Here is a 15,562-nt window from a genome sequence, read left to right as displayed (position 1 = left end):
ATGCTATCCCCCCTATCCACTCCCAAGGGATAATAATACTTTATTGGCTTCCTAAATCTGTGACTAACCCTCCTAAAATACTGCCCAATCCCAAGGATACTTATAAATAATATTTTCAGACAGCAAAAGAAAAAATAGGGATTATTTTTATTAGTTTTTGAGTTTTCCTATTAAAATAAGCCAGTATTCTATTTATTTCAATGGAATGACTTCAAATCACAGAATATTATAATAGTCATTGTGAGCCCATTTCATTATTTTACTGATGGGGAGACTGAGATGTCAAGAAGATAAAAAGAAAGGTCTCTTAAGATCTGCCCAAAGTTACACAGCTAATTAGAAGCATTTCTGCACTAGAACTTAGCTCTACTGATATGAGTAGCAAAAACTGTTTTTAGAGCAAATTTCTGACTTGCATTTATAATTTTAGAGCTAAAGCTACTTTAAATTGTTTTTATTTCCACTTCCCACTGGCATTTACCAATTTAACAAGCTCTAGAGGGAAAATCTGGAACCCCCAAATTCCCATCTGACTGTTCTTTGGAGAATCAGGTCAGTGTTTTACAGACCTAAGTAATCTAAAATGAGATTTGGCAAAGGATGTTTGCCAGCTGTTACACATTTACCAGCCTAGCTACATTTTTCTCGAGGCTGCAGCATCATAAAGGGAAACTCTTAACCTTATTTGGATTAAAATTTACACCATTCACATAACAGGGTATTTTTTAAAAATTGCACATGTTTATTTTTCTCTATTCAGTATTTATATTGGAACCAGATGTCTGTAATGTCTCATCTTCTAACCAGTATCAACTGCTACTATTATGACAGTGGAAAAAGAAGAAAGTTGTATCTATTTTCTTTTCTTATCACAGTGACATGATAACAGACTTCACAAAATATTCAGAAATCAGTGGCCCCAAATATATCTACTCTTTTTTACATTTAGTTTATACATTTTCTTTGAAAAACACTTTCTAAAGTTACTGTGTGTAAATTTGGGGGATTTCTTTTTTAAAGTTATTGCTTAAATCAGTGTTACAATTTTTTTTATATGTAATTAGGAAGTATGGTGGAGCCAAGATGATAGAAGAAAGGAAAGGACTTGGACACTCCCCCAAACTCCTCCAAATACCTTTAAATAATGACTCTAAACAGATTATAGAGTAGCAGAATCCACAAAAACATGGAATAAAAAAATTACCCAGTCCAAAATAACTTAGAAGTTTGGCAGGATTAGGGGTGAATAGATCCCTGTCTAGCACAGGTTGCACCAGTCCAGACCAGTCCCCAGAACACCAGGAATAGGACTCAGGGTGACTGAATCAGTGACAGCAGTGGTGGTTTCCAGACCTTTTGGTACATAGGTGCCAAAGACGATTTAAAAGGTTTTTTTACACCTGGGTAAGAGAAGAACACAGTATAGTTCAAGCTGTTCCAGCACAGTCTCTTGCCCCAGCAAACCAGGAGCAAGTCTTAGGAGCCACTAAATCAGCCCACAGCACCTCTCAGAAGACGGATGGGAATCAGACAACTAGTTAGAAAGAGATTACAGGAGTCTCTTTGCTAGCACTGAAGCTTTGCCCATACTCAGATTTAGGTCACTACATGGCACTCTCAGGGTGAGAAGAAGGACCAGCATACTAGAGCTTGCAACCCATGGTGTACCAGGAACCTTCCTCACAGTTCTAGGACTGAAAAGCACAAGCCAGGAGAACCATAAATGTACCTCTCCTTAGTTCACGCCACCTTGGAAGAATTGAAAACTTACAGGTTCCTAAAAGTATCCCTGACTACAACCACACAAAACCCCTGAAGCTTCAGACAATGCACCCTTTACCCTGGAAGCAGAACCCTATTTTAAAAAAAGTTAAAAGTAATAAGGTGGGAAAACAAGCAAACAACAGAAAAAGATTATGGCTATAGAAAGTTACTAGGGTCACTAAGGAAGATCAAAATATGCATTCTGAAGATAAAGTCAAAGCTTCCAGCTCCAAAATCTCCAAGAAAAATATAAATTTCTCTCAGGCTATGGAAGAGTTAAAAATATTTTGAAAATCAAATAAGAGAGGAAGAGGAAAAATTGGGAAAAGAAATGAGGCATGCAAGCAAATTATGAAAAACAAGCCAGCATCTTCAAAAAGGAGAGACAAAAAATACTGAAGAAAATACTTCATAAAACAGACTAAGCCAAATGATAAAGTATGTAGAAAAAAATAACCAATGAGGAGAAGAGTGCCTCAAAAAGCAGGACTGGCCAAGTGGAAAGAGGGGCACAGAAATTCACTGGAAAAAAACTCCTTAAAAAGAAGAATATAGAAAAGGATGTATAAAAGCTTACTGGAGATAACAATTTTTAAAAAATTAGAATTGACCAAATGGAAGCTAATTAATTTATGAAAAACAAAGGAACAAAATGAAAAGAATGAAAAATTGAAAAAAGAGAAGAAAATGTGAACTATTTCATTGGAAAAACAACTGACCTGGAAAATAGATCTGGAGAGTTTAAAATTATTGGACTCCCTGAAAGCCATGAGTAAAAACAGATCCCAGACATCATCTTTCAAAAAATTACCATGAAAACTGCTCTGATATTCTAGAACAGGAGTGGGGAATGTATGGTCTGTAGCTCACATAATACCCTTGAAATTATTTGCAAAGCAAGTACAGGCGATCATTAGCTGAAAATTAAGTACTGCCTGAGTTCTATAAGTTATTAATTGTGTATAGTCTGAAAGTGATGTTTTGTGTGTGTGTGTGTGTGTGTGTGTGTGTGTATCCAAATGACCGTGGCAATTAAAAAAATGATTCCCCACCCTTTTTTTTTTTAGAATCGGAGTGTAAAATAGAAATTGAAAGAATTTACTAATTACTTCCTGAAAGGGATCTCCAAATTAAAAGTCTCAGGAATATTAAAACCATATTCCACAACTCTCAGGTCAAGGAAAAATATTGCAAGCAGTCCAAAAGAAAAAATTCAAGTATCATGGAGCTATAGTTAGGATAATACAAGATTAAGCAGCTTCTATGTTAAAGGATAAGATTGTATTCCAGAGGGTAAAGGAGATAGGATTACATGATCTACTCAGCAAAACTGAGTATAATCCTTCAAGGGGAAAATGAATATTCAATGAAATAGAAGAACTTCCAAGCATTCTTGATGAAAAGACCAGAGCTGAATATAAAATTTAACTTTCAAATACAAGACTCAAGAAAAGCATAAAAAGGTAAACAGGAAAGGAAAACCATTAGGGACTTACTAAGGGTTAACTACCTCCCAACATGGGAAGATGATACTTGTAATGAATAAGAACTTTCTCATTATTAGGGTACTTAGAAGGAGTATTTATAGATAGAGGCCATAAGTATGAGTTGAATATGAAGCATTGTATATACATATATATACATGTATAAACTATGTAAATATATATGTGTGTGTAAACTATATAAATATATATGTATTATATAAATATAAAAATAATGTGTGAGACTGGAATGTGCTGGAGCAAAGAGAAAGAGAGAGGTAGAATGGGGTGAATTATGTCACATAAAAGAGGCAAGAAAAGCTCTTATATTGAAGGGGAAGAGAAGGTTAGTGAGGGGGAGTAAGTGAAACTTACTCTTATCAGAATTCAAAGAGACAATAGTATACATATATACTATTAGTATATATAGTAGAAACTACCTCATACCGATTATTTTGGCTATTACAATAGAAAATAGAAATGATAAATGGTGGAGAAGATGAAGAAAAAATGAGAGATTGATGACTGGTAGAGGTGATGGAAGATCTGGAATACCAGCATCTGGAATTTTTACTTTTTTCAGACTAGATCATATACTTAATTAGTATCAGAGGCAGGATTTTTGAATGTATATCTCTTTTTACTTGAGGTCTAGAACTTCTTAGACTTCCCATGGGATCTTTCTTGTGTCACATGTTAGTGGCCATTTATATGATGGTGGTTAACATGCTATTAGGCTCTAAGAAGGTATTACACATCTTAACACATAATCCATTTATAATTCAATTATACTTACCCCCTAGAAGCTTGAGGTCCCTTGCATTATCTCATGTTTTGGCAAAATATAGTTTTGCAGAAATATCATGGTAGCAGCACAACCACCTAAACATATATACTTGATGCTTAAATGGTCAAGATTGACTGTTTATGAGGGAATACTTTCACCATTTACTTTTCTTTAATGGTATAGGCCAAATCCACAAATTAATTACTTAGTAATTGAAATGTTCTGGTTGGTTTTCTGGAGATCTTGGGACCAGTCTTTGTTTTATCTGAGAATAGCCAGGTGTTGAAGTCCAAATTTTTTATTATCTCCTTTAAGGTCTTGTCTCCTTGCCTGGGCTCAGCTAGCTTTCTGGAGGTCCTCTGGAATGTGTCTTGGTTTCTATGGGGGAGGCAGGAGGACCACCACAATGTTCTCTGTCTTGAAGTCTCAGTCTGAGAACTTGTGCTCCAGCTTCCAACCACTATCTTCTCTGAATCTCCAAGTCCTTTCTGAGCCTGTCTCTGAGCTCTTCTGAGTCTCTCTCTCAGAGCCCTTCTCTGAGTCTAAACTAATCTCTCCCAAAGTGCAGGAAGGAGGAGAGCCACCAGGAGCCTGATCAAAGACGGAACGTTTCTCTCTCTGTCCTCTATTATACTCTATTATAATTACATACTCATACATGTGAATCTTGTAGAACTATATTAAGTACTAAATTCATGTACTGAACCAGAGAACTATTAATCACCATGCTAAACTAGATAACTATTGTCTTATTAATTCCACTGAATTAACACCTTGTAAGAATCCTTGTTTCAAGTACAGAGTTCTGGCCGGTAACAAGTAATGATCTACTCTATAGCTTGGCTTTTGAGGCTTTGAGGCCTTCAATAATCTAATTCTTAAAATACCTTTTCACAATGTCTACAATCCAGCCAAAATGAGAGACTGGTCAATCCCTTGACTCAACCTCTGGCTTCCATACAATCTATTCCCTATGATTGAAAATTAATTTCTTCCTTTTCACTTTCTCCCCAAACTTTGTTTTCCCAAAAACTTCAAGTAGGTGCCATCTCTTCTGCAAAACTTTTCATGATCTCCCTACTTGTTTGTTTTCTCAGTGTATTCAATTTTCCTTTTACTACACTTATTTCCGTACAGGTAATAATTCTTCCTCTGCTGCCCACCCCCACCCCAACCCAGTAGTGATGTAATCTCTTGGAGGATAAGTACTATTTAATTTTTCTTTGTATGTTCATTGTCTGGTACAGGTCTTGTAACTTGTTCAGTTTTTCAGTGTATGATTTTTTTTGGCTCTATAGGTCATAGCAGATCAGACCCTTTTATCCTCTACTATCTTTATTTGTCCAAGTTCATGTTCATTGTTTCAGTGAAGCTTTCCAATTCTTTTTGCCTTCAATCTTTCCCAGTATCTTTTCTAATGAGTTCCATTTACTCAAGTACCAAAATATTGAAGCTTCAGCTTTAATATTTGACCTTTCAGTGAATTAATTTCTTTAAGTATTGATGTTCTAGCTATCAAAGGAACCCTCAAAAATCTTTTCCAACAGCACAATTTACAAATGATGATTCTTCAGTACTCAGCATTTTTTATACTCCAGTTCCCACAGCCATATGCTGCTATTGGGAAAAACTATACCTTCAGCTCTATGGAACTTTGTCAGCAAGATGATATCTCTGCTTTTTAGTATACCATCCAGATGTGCCATAGCTTTCCTTCCAAGGAGCAAACATCTTTTAATTTCATACTTGTAGTTACTGTCTGCAGTGACCTTTGAGTCCAAAAAATTAAAATATGACATTCTTCCATATCTTCTGCCCTTACTTACCAGGAAATGATAAGGCCAGTTGCTAAGATCTTAATTTTTTTTTTTTTTGATGTTAAGCTTCAAGTCAACTTTTGTACTCTCCCCTTTCATCCTCATTCAAAGGCTTTTTAATTCCTCTTTGCTTTTTGCCATCAGAGTGACATCATCTACATATATGGGATTGTTGATATTTTTCTTTATTTAGGCATAAAATTAAATAATTAAAATGAAATAGATAGGCACTATTGAATATAAGTATTGAATTGAATTGGATTATTTATAAACTAGACTGTTTTACACCTCTCATTCACACCATCTTTTTCAAGAAGTTTGAAAACAAAAATGAAGAAAGACATATGGCAATAATGGACAGGGCAGCAAAAGGCAGAATAGAGAAATAGAAGATGGTCAAAGGAATGAATATTAGATTTCTGGATCCTATAGGTCAACTTTAGATGTGATATTAAAATCAAAGATATGATTGCTGTTGTATAAGGATCTGTTGGACTAAAAATGCAGATCACAAAAGTTGAGAAAGTTTATTAATTGGGATTGAAGAGAATTTGAAGAGATATTATTGTTGCATATTGAAATTATAAGGAGTTGGGTAGAAAGGAAGATTGTTACCCAGATTCCAAGTTCCTTGAGAAAGGAAAAATGACCTGGGGGTTGATAGCTTACAATAACCAGAATTTTCTGCCTTACAACTTTCACATCTAGTCATTTTACCAAGTCATATATATTCTATACCTCACATCACTCCCAGCTCTCCCCTTTTTTCTATTTCCCCTACCATTGTGATATACCGATTACCATCCTCACAAACTACTGCAATCATGTCTTAAGTGGTATTCCTGTTTCCATTATAACAAGTATTAACTCTTTAGATCAAGAGTTAAAAATATTTTAGGAGATCATCTAGCCTAAACTCCTTATTTTACAGATGCAGAAACTAAGATCCAAAGAGATTAAATCATTTGCCCAAAGTTCTATATTTAATATTAGAATATGGATTAAACTTCATCTCTCAAAATAAATATTCTAATATTCTTTCTCTTTCTTCCAATCCCTTCTTTATAACTTAGTCAAACTAATGATTTAGGTATACATCAGTTCAAGTCACTCCTCTATTCAAAGATATCCTGTAGCTCTTTAATAACATTCAGTTCTTCCCAAATAACATTCAGATTCCTTTGCCTGGTATTTGACTCCCTCCCCACATTTTGGTGCCATCCTACTTCTCAAATCTCATTTAATATTACTTCCTGTCTATATCTTATATTTCAGCCAAGCTGAACTACTTTCTTACTTTTGAACACAATATATACTCTCTTTGTCTTCATGTCAATGAATAGCTCTTACACCTGAAATATCTTCTCTTTTCTCATCACCTTTAAATCCTATCTATCATTTAAAGTGCAACTTACAAGCTACTTCCTCCAAGAAGCCTTTCTTGATCTCCCCTCTTCTTTAGACATTAGAGTCAAACAAAATTCTCTTTCTCCTTAGACATTAGAGTCAAACAAAATTAATTAGCATTAACACCACTGAAATAGAAAAATTTGTAATGATGTTGAGAATTTGATTTTAAATATATCGATTAAACAGGACTTTGATTTTTTTTCTTACAATACTACTTCCCAGCAGTTGAACCCTGAGTAATTCTGTAACTGTAGGTTCCCCCATCCCCTGAAAAAAATGGAAAATTGAAAGGTGTGGAAATACATGGGGGTGACCAGATGCAATTAAGGCTGTCAGTTAAAGGTGCTTACCTAATTTTTAAAGTCGCAAAGTGTTTCAAGTATATAAAAGCTAAGTAGAAGACAAGAGTAGCTCATGAAAGATTTTTTTTATGGAGGAGTTTCATTACAATTGACTAAATTTCTGTAAAATTGCTATTTATTTCTTATATTTGGTTTGCTGTTATGGTAGAGTTTATTTGTGTACTTTGTTATCTAGCCAAATTATTTTTCAGCTTCTCACACATGACTTTCAGGAATAGGTCTCTGTTTTGGTATTGATCATCTCCCAATTAAGTTATGTATTTCATTCTTTACTTTATAATATACATCATTACTTTCTATATGTTTGTCTTTAATTTCTCTACTATTAAATATCTTATCATCTTTTGTCTTTTCTATGCAATTACATATATATCTGTGTTCTTTCTGCTGATAGACTGTAAGACCCTGGAGAGCAGTTACTATCTGATACATAGTAGGTGCTTAATTTATTAAACATATATTGATGAGTTTTAAAATTAGTTAATTAGGATTAAAACAAAAAAAATTAAAATTAGGTTAAAATTTAAAAATATACATCACTGTAAATCCATCTTTTCTTTATAAGGAATAATATAGAAATAAAATAAATAAGCTTTTGAATTTCGAATCAATATAGCAGTTACCTTGTATATTGATTTTTACTTTTTTTGCAGAAGCATTTTCATTATAGGGAAAAAGAAAGTTGCATGGGCTTTCATGGACATCGATTTAATGAACTATTTAATAATTTTTAAGTTTACTGTCTGTCCTCCAAATTTAGTTATAGAAATAAAATATATAGCTTTTTTTTTTTTTTTTACTAATTGCTTCATTTTAGATCTTTGCTGGTTTAACTACTATTCCATTGTGATAGATCATATTCTTAAACTTTTCTCTAGTGTTGGGAAGAGGGATACTTGTTACTCAAGCATAGTGTAAAAATAGAGCCTAAGTGGCTCAGAGTGAATGTAAATAGCAATTGTTTCTGTTTGAGCCAGAAACCCTGAAGTTCTTACCCTCCCAGATTGATTTTTTAATAGGTAAAAGAGGTCATTCTCTATCTCATTTATTACCTAGCCTTAATCACTGAGTGGATATTGCCTCAGTCAAATTGAAACTTGTTAAAGATCTTAGTTTAAAAAGGCCAAGGTCTCTCAATACATCCAGGGCTATCTCTAGTGGTCCTGATCTATATCTTGCCTCTGGACCCAGATGACTCTGAAGGAGAAATTGAGGCTGGTAACTTTGCACAGCCCTCCTTCATATAAATGCAATGCACTTGCATGATATAGCATCACCATGTGATGATGCTCTTCCAGAATGAAGAATAAAAAATTATAATCAGCAGTAATGCTATTCCTCCTTGACATTATATAATATTTTATTTTGCATTAATTATCTGCTATTATGGATTATACTTATCTGCATTTATGTCATATCTTTTTTTAATAAATTAAATTCCCTATGGAGAGGGTTCAGGATTTATATAATCCCTGATTTTTCTCCTTCAGAGACTAGCACAGTATCTCACACATAAGTAGGATCTTATGAAATTATTATTTAATGTTATTTGATGAATAGTTAGATGATGAAATATCTACAGTCAAAGATCTTACTTTTTGAACTTGGGACATGTATCAAGTGTATCAAGAATGAGGGGCATGTAGAAAGCTAAAATCTGGATTCCTAATCTAGCCCATCGCAACTAACCACAACCTTCTTTTTCTCCAACTAAAAACAGATTTGGCTCATTAAAAGGAAGCAAAAAATGTAGATATCTAAATAGGAAGACTCAGACACTACTTCCAGAAGGCTATGGGGTAAAGAGGCATGCAAGAAAAAGGGAATAGAAGACATTAGGTAATGAAATTCACTGACTCAAGTACATACATAATCCAATCTCTGAACTTTCTTTCCAGTTTACATATACAAATAACTATCCTTGTTTAATGTTATTTTTCTGAGATTATTTGCTAATATTATTCCTAAAACCCCAGAACTTAAGCATTTACTTTAATCATCTTAATGTTGAGTTAAAATTAATTTGAAATTTTTTATGCTACTAAAGTACAAATCTATCAACAGAAGAGCTTCAAAATATTCTCCAGATGTATGCTAAACATAATTAGTTACATATTGCCTCTACTCATTATACATGACTAATTCAAAGAAGAGTTCTGACTTAAAAGAAACTTGCCTCATTGAAGGATATAACACCATATTTGTCAGATTAGATCATTGATTGTATATTTTTGGAAAATCTGAGTTTGCCATAAATTTTAAAACCAAATATGCTCTGGTGTGAACCAAAAAAAATTTCAGACCATTATTAGTACCCCAAATAGACCAAACCATACGTAATAGTTTGGTATACTTTTTAGAAATATAACACAAAATCGTAATCATTTAAATATTGTATCACCAGTGAGACTCCCTTACATGAGTTCCTCTAGCTTCTAGTTATTCCATTGGACTTCATAAATAATTTGATAAGTGAATTATTTATCTTTCATAATTAGATACCATTCTCATGTGCATTGATTCTACAGTATGATACTACATGCAGTCCACCCACTGTGAAACAATTTTGGTTGGCTTTTTAGAAAGAGAAGTTTGTTACAGGAGAAAGAGTACTGAAGATAATGACAGAAAACCCTATATCCAATCCCAATTGCAAAATTTCCTGGTTGTTGTTTTTCATTTTTAAAAAAGACCAAAATGACAACACTGTGTTAAAATTGAGTTACGATGGATCTACAGTGGGCTACAAATAGTCCATATAAACATTTGGGGTAACTTCTCTAATTTTGTGCATTTAGTGTTTCTTTTGGGCTAATTCAATTCTGCTTTACTCATAGAGCACATCATATTTTCTTTTTTATAATTAAAGCTTTTTTATTTTCAAAACATGAACAGATAATTTTTCAACATTGATCCTTGCATAACCTTGTGTTCCAAATTTTCCCCTCCTTCTCCCATCCCCTCCCCTAAATGACAAGCAATCCAATATATGTTATACATGTTAAAATGTATGTTAAATCCAATATATGTAAACATATTTCTACAATTCTCTTGCTGCACAAGAAAAATCAGATTAACAAGAAAAGAAAATAAATAAGAAAACAAAATTCAAGCAAACAACAACAAAAAGAGTAAAAATGCTAAGTTGTGGTCCACACTCAGGTCCCATAGTCCTCTTTCTGGGTGTAGATGGCTCTCTTCATCACGAGATCATTGGAACTGGTCTGAGTCATCTCATTGTTGAAGAGAGCCACATCCATCAGAACTGATCAATGTATAATCTTGCTGTTGCTGTGTATAATGATCTCCTAATTCTGCTCATTTCACTTAGCATCAGTTCATGTAAGTCTCTCCAAGCCTTTCTAAAACCATCCTGCTGGTCATTTCTACAGAACAATAGTATTCCACAATATTCACATACCAAAATTTATTCAACCATTCTCCAGTTGATGGGCATCCATTAAGTTTCTAGTTTCTTGCCACTACAAAAAGAGCTTCCACAAACATTTTTGCACATGTGGGTCCCTTTCCCTCCTTTAAGATCTTTTGAGATATAAGCCCAATAGAAGCACTGATGGATCAAAGAGTATGCACAGTTTACATCATATTCTCTGATGAGGGCAGGCCATGCTGAGTGGTCCTTTGTCACTGTTTCCCATGTCATACAATCAATACTAAAGTTTTTAAGAGAGATTCTGAGAATGTCCTTTTAACACTTTTTTTTTTAACACTTTGTTTTTTGACTGAGACAATTGGGGTTAAACGACTTGCTCAGGGTCACACAGCTAGGAAATGTTAAGTGTCTGAGAGCACATTTGAACTCAGGTCCTCCTGACTTCAAGACTGGGGCTCTACCCACTGTGCCACCTAGCTGCCCCACCTTGTAGCACTTTGGATGAGTCTAATCCCTCTGCTCTCCCACACTTTCCTTTAGGGCCTCCCAGACACTGAGCTAGCTCTGGCCATGTGAATGTCAAACGCATTATATCTCTGGAAAGTACACTGCCAAGGTGAGTGAATGTATCCACAGCATTTGAAACTTCATCATTTACTGTAACTGATGCTTCCATATATGAATGGTGTGGTAATGCTGATGGAGCACCTGCTTTCTTGGTGTTAACTGTTAGATTAAAACTTAGCACAAGCAGCAGAGAATTGATCCAAACTTTATTGCATCTCTGCTTCAGAAGCTCCACTGAGTGCACAATCATCTGCAAACATAAAATCATGCGCCTTCACTTTAGTTTTGGCTCATAGCCTTTTCAAGCTGAGGGATTTATTATCCGTGCAATAACTAATTTTGATTCTGTTGTTTATCTTCATTGAAATCGTTACAACATAGCTGAAAATATTATGCTAAAAAGCATGGGAGCAAGTACACAGCTTAGTTTCATTCCATTCGTGACTGGGAAAGTTCAAGAGCATTGCCCATTATCCAGAACCCAGGCAATAATTCATCCATGTTTAAAAAGGTAGCATTCAAGTCCACTAAAAGGAAAGTACAATTGAAACTTAGAGATGCAGGATACTTGGCTCAGTTAAAAAAAAAAAAAAAAAGCAAAATTTCCTAGTCTTGGAGTGAAGGACAAATCATTTAGCCATTCTTTGCAACTATGTCTTCATTTGTAAATTGGAGATAATATTATACAGTACTTCCACACAGCATTGATAAAATGCCTCACAAACATTAACTCACTGTACAGATTTGACCTTGTAAAAAAGTAAATTTTGTATTAAGTGAGATGGATTCAAATTTTGATCTGCCAACTAATTAATTATAAAACCTCAGTTTAAGGTTCCTCTATAAAATGGAAAAAAATAATAGCAAACCTATTTATATTGATAACAAGGCTGTTTTGTGGCTCAAGATCAATCACATCATCTGACAGATAGGAAACTTGAAGCATAGAAAGTTTTAATGATGTACCCAAGCTAACTTAAGAAAAAAAAGAGCAGATCCAAGCTTTGAACCTATGTTTTCTGACTCCGACTCTTGTGCCATGCAACCTTCTCTAATTCAGCTGTTTTAACTGTGCAGGCTTATTTAAGTTATAGTTAAAATAGGATTTCATAATAAGAAGCATATTAAGTAGTCACATCACAGAAAATTTAAACTCTCTGCTGGCTTAAAAAAATCTCTTTAAAGAATGATGGAAGAGAAGATTCTGAAAAGATGACAGAGTGGCAGAAAATTTCAAGCTTTCTAGATTTCTCCCACAACAAGACAAAATTGTTCCTCAGGCCAAACACAGAGCAACAAAAACAAATAAAAGTTGGGGCATAACAATCTGAGAAGATCTGAAGGGATCCCAAGGCAGAGGTTTAGCCCCTGTGAAGGGTAAAATCTTTTAAGCCAAGTTCCACTAAAACATAAAGTGAGTATTGAGGCTAGTTTAGTCGAGTAGCCTCAGCCCCAGGCAGGCATTTTGACCTCCCAGACAGTGTGAGGGGGTCAGGTGAATGAGTTGGGGAAGATTGAGGGACTCTCTGCTGATAAATAAAGCCACAGCTAGCTGTGCTGAGGAAATGTGGCCCTGGCCAAAAAGGAACCAGGAGAAAAAAGGTGAGCACAGAAGCAGTGGGACAGGAATGGTGCTGCTTGTGGGTACTTACAAGAGATTGGAATTGTTGGTTTGGGGATCCAGGTTAAAGAAAATCCTCCAGGAAAATTGAAGGAGGACCTGAGGCCAAAGGTGCCATCTTCCATACCCCGGAACAAGATGTCATTCCACCAACAATCTGCTACAAAATAAACAGGCAAAAAGAAAGAACCTAACCATAGAAACTTACTATAGAAATAGGGAAGATCAGGGTTCATTTTCAGAGGGGATTACTGAATTTAAAAAAAAAAAGTCTCTCCTACACCAAAAAGTAACATTAAATGGTCACCTACCCCAAAAGAATACATAGAAGAACTAAAAAATTACTTTAAAAATCAACTGACTGAAAACAAACTAAAAAAAAAAGAACAATTCAAGAAAAACAAAATTATATAAAGAAAGTAAACCAACTAGAAAAAGAGATCCAGAGGTTGTTTTTTTATTTTATTTTATTTTTGTTGAGGCAATTGAGGTTAAGTGACTTGCCCAGAGTCACACAGCCAGGAAGTGTTAAGTGTCTGAGGTCACATTTGAACTCAGGTCCTCCTGATTTCACAGCTGGTGCTCTTATCTATACCACCTAGCTGCCCCAAGACTCAGAGTTTTAAGGAGGAAAATTACTCTGAAAATTAGAGTTGGGGTAAGGAGAAGCCAGTGAAGTTATAAGGGACCAAGAAATAATAAATCAAAATATAAAGAATGAAGAAGTAGAAGAGAATGTAAAACATCTCATAAGAAAAGTAGGTCTAAAGAACAAATAAAGAAGAAAAAAACACAAGAATAATTACACTAACTGAAAGCTATGACTAAATAAAGAATTTTGACATTAAAATTAAATTAAACAATTAAAGAAAATTGTTCCAAAGTGAAATACAATAGGAGAAAGAAGGAATAAAAAAAATCTACCACTCTCCACCTGAAAGAGATCCTACAAAGAAAACCATTATAGCTACATTCTAAATGATAAGTAACATGGGGCATGATAGCTAAATTCTAAAACCCTCAAATGAAAGAGAAAATATTATGAATAACAAGAAAAAAGGAATTCAAATATGACAGAGCCAGGATTAGAATCACACAAGACCTAGCAATATGTCCATTAAAAGACTGCAGGTCTTGGAACACTATATATCAAAAAGCAAAAGAATTATGGTAATGGCCAAAAATATCATACCCAGCAAAGTTAAGAATAGTCTTCAATGAAAAAACAATGGCTAGTCAATGAATTGCCAGATTTTCAAGATTTTCTGGAAAAAAGATCTGAACTTAATAGAAAAGTTGACATATAAGATCAAGAGAAATATAAAGTAAACATCAAAGACTAATTTCAAGGAATTCCCTAGGGAAAAACTATTTATGTTTTATATGTGAAAATGTGAATCACATGTCTCAAACTGTCATTATGTAATTGTGTAGTACAAAAGACTGGGGTAGAGGTAAGCATGACAGGATTCTAAAATGCAAAACCATATAGGACGAAGTAAAAAAGAGTAATTATGCTATTAAATAAGGTTTGAGAGCAAGAAGTGACAGTTATTAAAAGGGGTAGAAGGCCTGAAGGTTTTGGAAATTTACTCACATGGGGAATAGGTTAAAGAGAAAACAATATATACATACATACACACACACACAAGGGTATAAAAGTCTCCTAAATTTATTAAGAAATAAGAGGAGGAGGAAGAGGATAAGGTGGGATGTAGAATGGTATAGAGATTAATAGGAGTTGAATAAAGAGAAAGGGAAAGGATGAGAGGGGAGGATAAGGAAAGTATCCATGGTGGGTAGTAAAGTCAAAGCTTCTTAAGCTGTGGGTTGTGGTCCCATATATGGTGATGTAACATGGGGTTCACAAAATTGTGATTGATTATTAGTAAATGATTGATTTATATATCTATTTTATACACTCTATATATCTGAGGTTGCATAAAATGTCTCAGATAAAAAGGAATTTGAAGTAGAAAAAGTTTAAGAAGCTTTGGATTAAGTGATAGCAAGACAAGGTAGCGGGTAAAAAGTAACACAGAGGCAAAGGCAGGGACAAAAAAATAAGAAATACACACAAACGTGATAACAATGATTCGAAGCAGAATTTAATGGGTAAAAAAATCAGGGATAGTAATTATTGATCTTAGATAAAGTTGAAGCTAAAATCGATGTAATCAAAGAAAATTAGGGAAACCTACTGTAGATCCACCATATTAATTAATATAGTTATAGACTTTAAAATAACTAGAAGATACAAGGTTGGATATAGCTGCTGTGTAGGGAATGATGAGTTGGTGAATTTAGAAAAACATGGAAAGACTTATGAAGGATGATGTTATCTATCTTCAGAGAAATA

Source organism: Antechinus flavipes, chromosome 5 (assembly GCF_016432865.1).
Source record: "Antechinus flavipes isolate AdamAnt ecotype Samford, QLD, Australia chromosome 5, AdamAnt_v2, whole genome shotgun sequence".
NCBI classification, from domain to species: Eukaryota; Metazoa; Chordata; class Mammalia; order Dasyuromorphia; family Dasyuridae; genus Antechinus; species Antechinus flavipes.
This window is presented reverse-complemented; position numbering follows the sequence as displayed.